General features: G+C 49.2%; 1 pseudogene; it reads right to left on the reverse strand.

The window, feature by feature from the left end:
• The window catches only part of LOC101032409 (recQ-mediated genome instability protein 2-like), a 32764-nt pseudogene extending 25102 nt beyond the window's left edge, over nucleotides 1-7662 (reverse strand).
• Between the last annotated feature and the right edge of the window lie 4272 nt (nucleotides 7663-11934).

Here is an 11934-nt window from a genome sequence, read left to right on the forward strand (position 1 = left end):
GCAGGAGAATCACTTGAACCCAGGAGGCGAAGGTCACACTTTAGAAGACAGAATAGGTCTCACAATGGGCAGGGCAGCCCTGGGAGCAGGTGACTCATAATGGCAGGAAGAAATATTATAACAAGTGCATCAACACACGGGAAGAAATTAACAAGGCTGTTCTTTTATTTTTTGCAATGAAGTCTTGCTTTGTCACCCAGGCTGAAGGGCAGTGGTGCGATCTCAGCTCACTGCAATCTCCACCTCCTAGATTCAAACAATTCTCCTTCCTCAGCTTCCCAAGTAGCAGGGATTACAGGCATGTGCCAGCAAGCCTCGCTAATTTTTGTATTTTTAGTAGAGACGGGATTTCTCCATGTTGGTCAGGCTGGTCTTGAATCCCGACCTCAGGTGATCCACCTGCCTTGGCCTCCCAAAGTGCTGTGATTACAGATATGAAGCACTGCAGCCAGCCAATACACTTGTTTTTTAAGCTCCTAAGTTTGTGGCAATTCATTACGCAGCATTACCAGCTCTGATCAGAGGTCTCAAGCACCAACCCCAGCTGTCATACCTATGGAAAATGCCAAGTCCTCACATGCCTCTCTACACCTCCAAGAGACCTCCTGTGGTCCCATCAGGCTCCCGAAGGCCCAGGCCATGAGGGCAGTGAGAAGAGGAGAGCTGTGGAATTTGAAGCTTCGATGTCCTGGTCCCCCAGGGCCTCTGGTGTCTTACCCAGGTGTGTTATTAACTTGATGCATCCCTTGACATTAACCTTGGCTGGCTGGCTGAGGCAGTCTGTCAGCTTTTGCCACTGTAATGTTACTCTTCTATCCCCCTTTCCATTCTGGAAGAAGGCACTGTGTGCAGACCACACTGATGGAGGAGGAATCCTAATTTATTTACTGAGTTTGGCAACTCTGCCTGTCACACCAGCACATTCCAAGTACTTCATAGCTCCATGAGGCTGCTGACAATCACATTAGACAGCGCAGCTCTACTCCAAAACATCAAGGAAAAGCAAGTATCCACACACCAGTCACTCAGGTACCACTGTACTATTGTTTACTTAATAGTTTTCTGTAAAAGGGCTCACTATTTTTTTTTTTTTTTTAGATGGAATCCCATTCTGTCAGTGCAATGGAGTGATCTCAGCTCACTGCAACCTCTGTCTCCTGGGTTCAAGGGACTCTCCTGCCTCAGCCTCCTGAGTAGCTGGGATTATAGGTGCACACCACCACACCCAGCTAATTTTTGTATTTTTAGTAGAGATGGGGTTTCACCATGTTGGCCAGGCCTGACCTCAGGTGATCCGCCCACTTTGGCCTCCCAAAGTGCTGAGATTACAGGTGTGAGCCACTGCACCCAGTCACAGGGCTTTTTAAAAAGGGAACTTGATATCACTACCTTGCAATGGCCCAGTATCAAGCATGGCCCTGGATGTCCAAGAGGCAGAGCAGCTCCATTCCTCCACATGGGCTTTTCCAGCCTTCCTTTCTTCTCCTCCTCAGAAACCTGGGGCATGCAGGGACCCCTTGGTCCTGGTCCCCTGGGCTCCAGGGTCCCCACTCGAGTGAGCCTTCACCAGTTCACAACCAGCATCACAGGCAGCTCTGACCCCTCCTGTGCCCAGGTGTCTCTGGGCCAGAAAGCTGTAGATCTGTGGCTGCCAAACCTGGTTGATGATGAGACTCACCTGAGAGCTTTCTAAAAGCTTAGACTTTCTTGAGCCCCCAGCACGTGGATCCTAATTAAAGATATTGGGTAGGGACCAGGTAAAAACAGCTCAGGTGGAGCTGATAATTAGCTACATGCAGGAGTCCTACACGCAGGACAACCAGGCTTAGCTGTGCTCTGGGAAAATTTTCACCAAGAAGTAATGCACAGCTGTCCGATGGAAGACCCCAGGGCAGGCCCTGACTCCAACTCTCTTTTTTCTTGAGACAGAGTCTCACTCTGTGGCCCAGGCTGGAGTGCAGGGTCACGATCTGGGCTCACTGCAACCTCTGCCTCCTGGATTCAAGCAATTCTCCTCTTTCAGCTCCTGAGTAGCTGGGACCACAGGCATGTACCACCACGCCTGGCTAATTTTTGTATTTTTAGTAGGGACAGGGTTTCACCATGTTGAGCAGGCCAGTCACAAACTCCTTGCTTCAGGAGATCAGCCTGCCTCGGCCACACAAAGTGCTGGAATGACAGGTGTGAGCCACCGCACCCGGCCTGACCCACTTTCTAAAATAAGCAGTACCCACGGAAGGAAAGTGTCTAGCTCAGCCGTCTCCCAAGCTCACAGGACATGGAATTAGGTGCTGACAGCCCTTTGGAGAAACTCCTTTCCCTGTCTTGTGTGACCAAGAGGAAAGGAGGCTTAGTGGTCTGGTATTTCTGGGTGTACAGCCTCTTTGTTTCTTCCTTATCTTTCTTGCCCATATCACATCTCAGGTTGTTTGGATCAGGGACAGAACTAGATTGTACCCCTCTGAGTGGCCGCTCACTACACTTTAGGACCAGGTAATTGGTTTAGTGAGTTCCAGGTTCACAGAGGGAAAGGAACTGCTCAGGATGGGTCATCCCCAGAGCCTCCCCCATGCCAGATTGAGGTGATTTCGGTGACGAGATTTAGAGCAGATTTTGGACTCTTGAGTTGATGTTATAATGGGATGAGGCCTTGGGGCAGGGTGAAAGTATTTTGTATTTGGGATGAACACACATCTTCGGGGTCTAGAGGGCTGACTAGGTAGGCAGACTGTCCCACCCCACACAACGATGTCCATACCCTAATCCCGAGAACCTCTGAATACTTCACCTTATGTAGCAAAAGGGACTTTGCAGATGAGATTAGCAAGGGTTTTGAGACAGGGAGATTGGCCTGGATACCCAGGTGAGCCCAATCTAACCACACACGTTCTTAAAAGCTCAGGGCTTTCTCAGGCTTAACCAGGAACGTAAGGAGGAATGGGAGGTCCAAGAAGTCACCACGCCGCACAGCAAGCAACCATGTGTCTCGTTCACCTCGTGTAACCCCAGAGCCTGGAACCCAGCAGGCGCTTGGCCACAGAAAGGCCAATAAAGTGAACTTCTGTGGTTTCTTTTTGTTTTTCAGATGGAGTTTTGCTTTTGTTGCCCAAGCTGGAGTGCAGTGGTGCAGTGTTGGCTCACTGCAAACTCTGCCTCCCGAGTTCAAGTGATCCTCCTGTCTCAGCCTCTTGAGTAGCATGCACCGCCACACCCAGATAATTTTTTTATATTTTTAGTAGAAACCGGGTTTCACTATGTTAGCCAGGCTGGTCTTGAACTCCTGACCTCAGCTGATCCACCCGCCTCAGCCTCCCAAAATGCTGGGATTACAGGTGTGAGCCACTAAAGTGAACTTCTAAGCACTGGATTCCAGCTAACAGCCATGTGGGTGAATTATTTAACCTCTCTGACCCTACATCATCCTGTTTCTATGGCTATCAGAAGTCAGGGCTTTGAAATAACCCACCCAAGGTCATCCAACGAATGAACAGTGGGGCTGGCCCCACTGCAAGCCCCTCAGAACCCACCTGGTTGCCAAATCCAGCACCCCCAACCCCACCTCAGCTTGACCATAATGGGCAGAACTCCTGAGTAGACAGGGGTGAAGCTTCTCCTGGCCCCGTTTGCTTCATTCTGTGCCTTTGTTTTCTGGCAACGGGTTGTCATCCCGTTTCCCAAGCACAGACCAGCAGGGGGTGCCAGTGCCCATGCAGATACTGTCAGCTCCCAGAGCTGCCCTGGGGACAAGCTGCCATAGGGAAGGGCCTGGTCCTGGCCACCCGCGACAACAGAGTGTCTTTAACGATGAGGGTCCCGTAGTGGTTCACAATCTGGCTCTGCAGCTGGACAGAGCCCCTGGACAAAGGACTTCATTTCCATGGCTGCAGTTTTCACAGCTGTGAAAGGGGACAGGGGAAATGGACCTCCCAGGGGTACTGGGGCAGTAAAATGAAGCAACTCACAAGATGGCTTATTCTTAGTTGAACTTCCATTCTTTTTTTGTTTTGTTTTGTTTTGTTTTTTGAGACAGAGTCTTGCCCTGTAGCACAGGTTGGAGTACAGTGGCACAGTCTCAGCTCATTGCAACCTCCATTAGGTTGGTTGGGTTCAAGCAATTCTCCTGTGTCAGCCTCCCGAGTAGCTGGGATTACAGGCACCCCCCCACCCCAGGTCTGGCTAATTTTTGCATTTTTAGTAGAGACAGGGTTTCACCATGTTGGCCAGGCTGGTCTTGAACTCCTGATTCCAGGTGATCTGCCCACGTCAGCCTCCCAAAGTGCTGGGGTTACAGGTGTGAGCCACCGAGCTCAGCTGAATTTGCATTCTTTATCAAGAGAAGTTTAGTCATCTCAAAGGCCTCTCATTTCAGATTCTGCCCAAACCACATGAATCATTTTTTGGACTCGACTGTCTCGATCCTTTTCCTCCATGCTTTTATGTCTTTACCAAGTCTTCCCTCTGTACTTTTTTTTTTTTTTTTTGAGACGGAGTTTCGCTCTCGTTACCCAGGCTGGAGTGCAATGGCGCGATCTCGGCTCACCGCAACCTCCGCCTCCTGGGTTCAGGCAATTCTCCTGCCTCAGCTTCCTCAGTAGCTGGGATTATAGGCACGCGCCACCATGCCCAGCTAATTTTTTGTATTTTTAGTAGAGACGGGGTTTCACCATGTTGACCAGGTTGGTCTCGATCTCTCGACCTTGTGATCCACCCGCCTCGGCCTCCCAAAGTGCTGGGATTACAGGCTTGAGCCACCGCGCCCGGCCGGTTCCCTCTGTACTTAAAGAACACTCCCCAACAGTCTAGCCATCACCCTCAGGCCCACTAGAAACCATACAGGGGGCCCAATTCAAAAGGCCCTCCTAAGCAGGGGTCTCCTTTCATTTGAAAGCCATTGCAGGCCAAGTGTAAATTCAAGACACTGCCTTTGCCTGAATATTTCCACTGCCTTCCAGCCTAAAACCCAGGCAGTCCTAACATTGACTGACTGCCCATGTATGTTATGTAAGACCCCATGCTGGGCAGGGATACTAAGATAAGTAAGACACAATCACACATCACTGGAAGCACCTCCAACAGAGACAGAGATAGCAACAGATGATTTCAGAACAACGTATCTGACTGTCTACAGACACCCACTCTCAGGAGGGGAAACCTAATTCAGTTTCCAAGAACCTACCAGGTACCACCCTTCAGAGGAAGAATTGTCTCCACTTCACAGACTGACTTTCAAGGCCAAAGTCAGACAGGAATGGGTAGGACCAGGACTCAACCCCAGGTTTGGCTGACATCACTATCTCCCTATTGCAAGGAGGCAGAGGCCCCTTGAAGATGTCCTTTGGCACGAGCTCTAAAATATCTAATAAACATAGATCATTATGGCTGAAAATGCATTATTCCCCTTGTCCTTGCAGCTGCTCTATAAGTTTGGGCAACAGCAGCCCTAGCCAACTGCTGGCCAGCAGATCGCAGGGCTGTGACCCCTGGAATTGGAAGACATTCTATATACAGTGTCTCTTCCAGGTAAGTGACAAAGCACTCAGTTCCTTCACACGGTCATTCCTTCCCCCTCCTGCTTCTCCCGATGCAAAAGAATTTGTCAGTCAAACTTGAGCATTACAAGAATAAGCAACAGAAAGAATTAGAGAACTCAGCAATCCAAAAGCTGCCAAATAAGGGTTTTCTGCATTTTGGGCGGTAACGTAAAGCAGTTCCAAGAAAAGTGAAGTCATAGCCTCCGCAGCCTATTTTCAGTTCTTAGAAAAGAGCCAGAGCTGAAGGGGAAGCGGCTCTGCCCCAGCACACAGGCTCCACTGTCTGGCGGGGGGCGTCTGCTGATAAACCAGCTTGGATTTGGCACCAGAAATCCAAAACCTCTGACATGTTTTCATTTGGTGATGTCACGGAGGAAACACAAGCTGAAACAGTGCAAGTTATTAACATTCAGAGAAACCACACAGCTTAGCTAATACAAACAAATCCACACAAGGGCAGGCTGCCACCCAGATGATCTAATGACATATTAACTGTGACTCGCTTCCCATTCCATTGGGGAAGTGACTCTCCTTCAAAGCAAAACTTGGTCGTTCTCAACCACACAAAATCCAATTGCGTAAAAGAAAACTCCAAACACTACAGGAAGGATAGGCCTGGTGCCAGCCCTGCTGCCTGGGCTTCCTCTCTTAAGCCACTGATGCTCAAACTTGAGCGTGTATTCTGTCTCTCCTGGAGGGCTTCCTAAAGCTGGGATGGCTGGGTTCCACCCTCAGGGTGGTGGTGGCTCGTGCCTGTAATACCAGCACTTTGGGAGGCTGAGGCGGGCGGATCACTTGAGGCCAGGAGTTCGAGACTAGCCTGGCAAACATGGCAAAACCCAGTCTCTTATACAAAAATTAGCCAGGTGTGGTGGCACATGCCTCTAATCCCAGTTTCTTGGGAGGTTGAGGCACAAGAATCACTTAAATCCGGGACGTGGAAGCTGCAGTGAGCCGAGGTCTTGCCACTGCACCCCAGCCTGGGAGACAGTGAGACTCCGTCTCAAAAAAAAAAAAAAAAAAAAAAGAGGAGGCAAACGTGTGTGAGCTCCAGCGCAGGTCAGTTCAATGAAGGAGCAGCACAGGAGGGCCTCCCATTCCTAGGGGTTAGGGAGGACTTCCCTGAGAAAGGTACATTTGAGTTGAGATGTTAACGATGAGCAGAAGTTCCCAGGACAGTATTGCCCAAAACTTGATGGCGAACAAGGAAATCAACTGTGGGAGGGGGATTGTGACAAATGCCGGTGCCGGGGTTCCTCCCAGAAGATTCCCATTAGGAGGTGGAAGAATCCCGGAAATCTGTATTTGCTAAAGGGACTGCAGGTGATGCCTATCATCAGATCAACTTGACCGATGAGGGACCGGAGCAAGGGTACCCAGAGGGGAACCCGAGGGGCAGAGGCCCGAGGTAGGGCAGTCCCGCGGCGCCCCGCCCCCTTTCCAGTGTCAAGACCGGGTTCAATGAATCTGGCCTCTGGCAACTTCTCGGGGGACAGCAGGGAAGAGAGCACCCGGTGAGGCCCGGGCATTACCTGGGAGGAGGCAGGGCCGCCCGCGCCGCACCCGCTCCAGGCCGCGGACCAAGAAGGCCCTGCTCGGGTCCAGCAGCCGCGCCTCGCTGCGGCCAGCCGTCACCACAGTGCCCTGCATCCACACGGCCGCCAGCTCCAGCAGCCCGCGGCCCGCCGTCGCCCGCGACAGCTGCCACGCGCCCGGCCGCCCTCCGCGTCGTGCCGCAGCTGCTCCGCCAGCACCTTGAGTAGCGGCGACCTCTGCAGCCGCACCGCCGTGGGCCCGCCTAAGAACCAGTCCGCAGCAGCTGCCATTCCGCCGCGCCGCCGCTTTCTCACCAACTTTGAGAAGCAGCGGGGCCTGGCCCACAGCCACCAATCAGGAGCGCGCTGGCAGAGCCGGCCAATGGTCGACGTCAGAAGGCGGGACCTGAAGGAGCGGGCCTCTTTATCAGCCAGGAGTGCGCATGCGTAGAAAAAAGTGGTGGGCAGTGGGGATCCGCCGGCCTAATGATAAAGAAACGCCCCCAAGTTACGAATGAATGGAAGAAATGGATTAAATGAGAATAAATAAGGGAAGACAGAGAGGTAAAGAACTTCCTCTTTCCAGTCGGGCGCGGTGGCTCACGCCTGTAGTCCCAGCACTTTGGGAGGCCAAGGAGGGCGGATCACCTGAGGTCAGGAGTTCAAGACCAGCCTGGCCAAAATGGTGAAACCCTGTCTCTTAAAAAAAAAAAAAGAACTTCCTCTTTCAGCGCATCTCAAAGTTTTGCATGCATGCAGATCACCTGCAGAGTGTGATTATTCATCTTTACATTGCCTTGTTTTGAGGTTAGTAAATACTGAAACGAATGAAGAGCCTGTGTTTATTGGGAGTGATCAAAAATCCAGTCAGGAGATAAGGCTGGGGAGGGAGATGGGAACAGCTGGAACACTCGCCCTCTCTTTTATTATTGTTTTCATTTATATTTTAATAGCATCAAATAATTTTAAGGCTAACAAAATATACTGCTATTTTTCAAAAAAGAAAAGAACATTTATTGTAAAAAAAATTAGAAAAGGAAAAAATGTAGAATAAGAAAAGAATTGTAAAAACTGCTTATAGATACCCACTGTTAATTATGGGGTGTATTAGCATCCAGGTTTTAAAGTGTAAGAGTGTGTGTGTGTGCGTGTGTGTGTGTGTGTGTGTATTTTTGAGACAGGTTCTCATTCTGTTGCCCAGGATGGAGTGCAGTGGCACAATAATGGCTCACTACAGCGTCCACCTCCCTGGCTTAGGTGATTTTCCCATCTCAGTCTCCCGAGTATCTGGACTACAGGTGTGCACCACCACGCCCAGCTAATTTTTGTATTTTTGTAGAGACAAGGTTTTGTCATGTTGCCCAAGATGGTCTTGAACTCCCAGGATCAAGCAATCCGCCCTTCTTGGCCTCCCAAAGTGCTGGGATTACAGGTGTGAGCCACCACACCTGGCCTATTACTGATATACGAAGATTGTTTTGTATATTGTTTTCACTTAATAATGAGCATCTTTCCATATCAGCAAATTTCCATCTGCTTCCTCTTGAATGACTGCATAATACTCAGTTTGTCTCATCACATATTAAACCAATATCCTATAGTTGGACATTAAGGCTATTTCCAATTTTTCACTTTATAAATATAGCCACTGTGGACCTACTTAAAAGTGAAATCTTTGTGCACATCTTTCAGATAAAATTCCCAGAAATTTCTCCCTAAAAATTGGATGTCGCCAGTCAGCAAAGTCCACAAATCCTAAATCAGGCAATCAAAAAAGTCAAGGTCAGTTCTTAAGAGAGACTTCAGGGGTAGGTGCGATGGCTCACGCCTGTAATCCTAGCACTTTGGGAGGCCAAGGTGGGCGGATGACCTGAGGCCGTGAGTTCGAGAACAGCCTGACAAATATAGAGAAAACCCGTCTCTACTAAAAAAATAATAATAATATAAATAAATAAATAAAAATACCAAAAAAATAAAATAGAGAGAGACTTTGAATTCCCAGGGCCTCCTGCAGTACCAGGCATTCAGAGAGTGTTCAGCAAGAACTTGATTTTTTGTTGTTGTTGAGACACAGTCTCACTCTGTTGCCCAGGATGGAATGACACGATCTCAGCTCACTGCAACCTCTGCCTCCCGGGTTCAAGTGATTCTCCTGCCTCAGCCTCCTGGGTAGGTGGGACTACAGGTGCACACCACCATGCCCAGCTAATTTTTGTATTTTTTAGTAGAGATGGGTTTCACCATATTGGCCAGGCTGGTCTCTAAATCCTGACATCACGATCCATCCACCTTGGCCTCCCAAAGTGCTGAGATTATAGGTGTGAACCACCATACCCAGCCAAGAGTTTGATTTTTATAAAATTGAGCCAGGTCTTATTTTAAGAACTTTGTAGAAAGTATCCCGTGTACCCCACAGACTCTGACAAAACTCTGTTCTACACGGATAAGGAAACTGAGGCTTAAGGAAGCTAGGTGGCTTGACCATAAACTCTCAGTAGCCTCTATGAGGCTTTGGCCTGTCCACCTAATATGGTTTGGCTGTAACCCCACCCAAATCTCATCTTGAATTGTACTTCCCATAATCCCTACATATCATGGGAAGGACCCCATGGGAGGTAACTGAATCATGGGGGTGGATACCCCCATGCTGTTCCTGTGACAGTGAGTTCTCATGAGAGTTGATGGTTTTATAGGGGGCTTTTCCCCCTTTGCTCAGCACTTCTCCTTCCTGCTGCCATGTAAAGAAGGACATGTTTGCTTCCCCTTCTGCCATGATTGTAAGTTTCCTGGGGCCTCCTCAGCCCTGAAGAACTGTGAGTCAATTAAAATTCTTTCCTTTATAAATTACCCAGTCTTGGGAAGTTCTTTACAACAGTGTGAGAACAGACTAATACAACACCTCAACCCTGTTCTATAAAGTAACCAGGCTCCTGGACTGAGAAGGAAGCAGGAACATCATCAAGTGGCTGCTCACCAGCAACACCTCTTCTATTCAGGGAGCCTTTCTTGAGCCCCACCATTGGAATTAACCTCTTCCTTCCAGACCAGTTTGCTGGTGCCCCTAATTCAGTTTCCCAACCTCAGTTCTACTGACATTTGGGGCTGGATAATCTTTGTCATGGGGGCTGCCCTGTGCACTGTAGGATGCTGGGCAGTATCCCTGCTCTCCATCCACTAGACAACATGCAACAACCAAAATAAGTTGCAACAACCAAAATATGTCTTCAGACACTGCCGCTGCCCCCTAGGGTGCTAAATCACCTCTATGGAGAACCACTGTCCTAGGCTACAATACTCACTGATAAATAGTTGAATCTGTGTCTATCTTACCAGTTAAGCCTGGGGTCTCAAACTAAGTTGTCAGCAGCAGACAGACAGGTAACCCTGGTATAGCAGAGACAAACTGGCCTTCTGATGTCCCGGCAAAAGGGGTCCATCACACTTAGCCAATGGTTGTCATGTACTGTTGCTAGATCTGATTTTTCCAAGACATTTTCTTCTTTTTGTTTTTGTTTTATATGGAGTCTCACTCTGTCACCTAGGCTGGAGTGCAATGGCATGATCTTAGCTCACTGCAACTTCTGCCTCCCAGGTTTAAATGATTCTCCTGCCTCAGGCTTCCAAGTAGCTGGGACTACAGGCACCTGCCACCACGCCCAAGGAACTTTCTGTATTTTAGTAGAAATGGGGTTTCCACTCATGTTGGCCAGGCTGGTCTCAAACTCCTGACTTCAGGTGATCTGCCCTCCTCAGCCTCTCAAAGTACTGCGATTACAGGTGTGAGCCACTGTGCCCGGCTCAAAACATTTCTATGTATAATCTCCATGTTTTTTTAAAAAAATGCTGGCAATGAATTCAATTCTAAAATAAAGGAACAAACAGAAACCATGTGCCCCTGAAAGTCATCCATGGAATGACTCTCACCCATGGGCTGCCAATCTATAATCTCGCTAGAATGTGAGCTCTGCTCCAGGCACCAAGGCAGCCTGCATGTTCACTAATTTGCAGCTCCTTAAATCTCCTACAAAATACCCAAGGAGCTATGGAGTTTCACCAGCTCCAGGAGTTGCAAAATCAGCATCTTAAATTACAGTCCTGAGCAGACAACTGGGGTTTGTCGACACATGTTGGGTAAGCCCCATGTGTCGGGGCTTATCCCCCATCCCCACACCACAATCCATCACCCTCATGCTCAGGCCTGAAGCAACCCCCTGTGCCAGCCTCCCCAAGCCCCAGCTTCCCAGTGAGATCGAAGAACCTTGGAAGGGGGTTTCCTGCCACCTGCGACAGTGAGGACAAAGGTAATATGAAAGGAACTGTAGGCCTTGGCTTTACTCTCAACCTGCCTGTTCACCAGTTCCCAGGCCAATCAGGCCAAAATGCTTCTGGTTTCCAGAAACAAAGAACCCTACTACCCTAAGAAAATGAGTTGTTCTGGGCCGGGCACAGTGGTTCATGCCTGTAATCCCAGCATTTTCGGGGGCCTAGGTGGGCAAATCATCTGAGGTCAAGAGTTCAAGACCAGCCTGGCCAACATGGTGAAACCCCATCTCTACTAAAAATACAAAGATTAGCTGGGCATGGTGGCACATGCCTGTAATTTCAACTACTCAGGAGGCTGAGGCAGGAGAATGGCTTGAACCCAGGAGGCAGAGGTTGCAGTGAGCCAAATCACACAATTGCACTCCAGCCTGAGCAACAAGAGGGAAACTTGTTCTCAAAAACAAAACAAAACAAAACAAAAAAACAACACTGGGCACAGTGGCTTACATCTGTAATCCCAGCACTTTGGGAGGCTGAGGCAGGTGGATCACAGGGTCAAGCATTCAAGACCAACCTGGACAACATAGTGAAACCTCGTCTCCACT

The sequence above is a fragment of the Saimiri boliviensis genome, chromosome 7 (assembly GCF_048565385.1).
Source record: "Saimiri boliviensis isolate mSaiBol1 chromosome 7, mSaiBol1.pri, whole genome shotgun sequence".
Lineage (NCBI taxonomy): Eukaryota > Metazoa > Chordata > Mammalia > Primates > Cebidae > Saimiri > Saimiri boliviensis.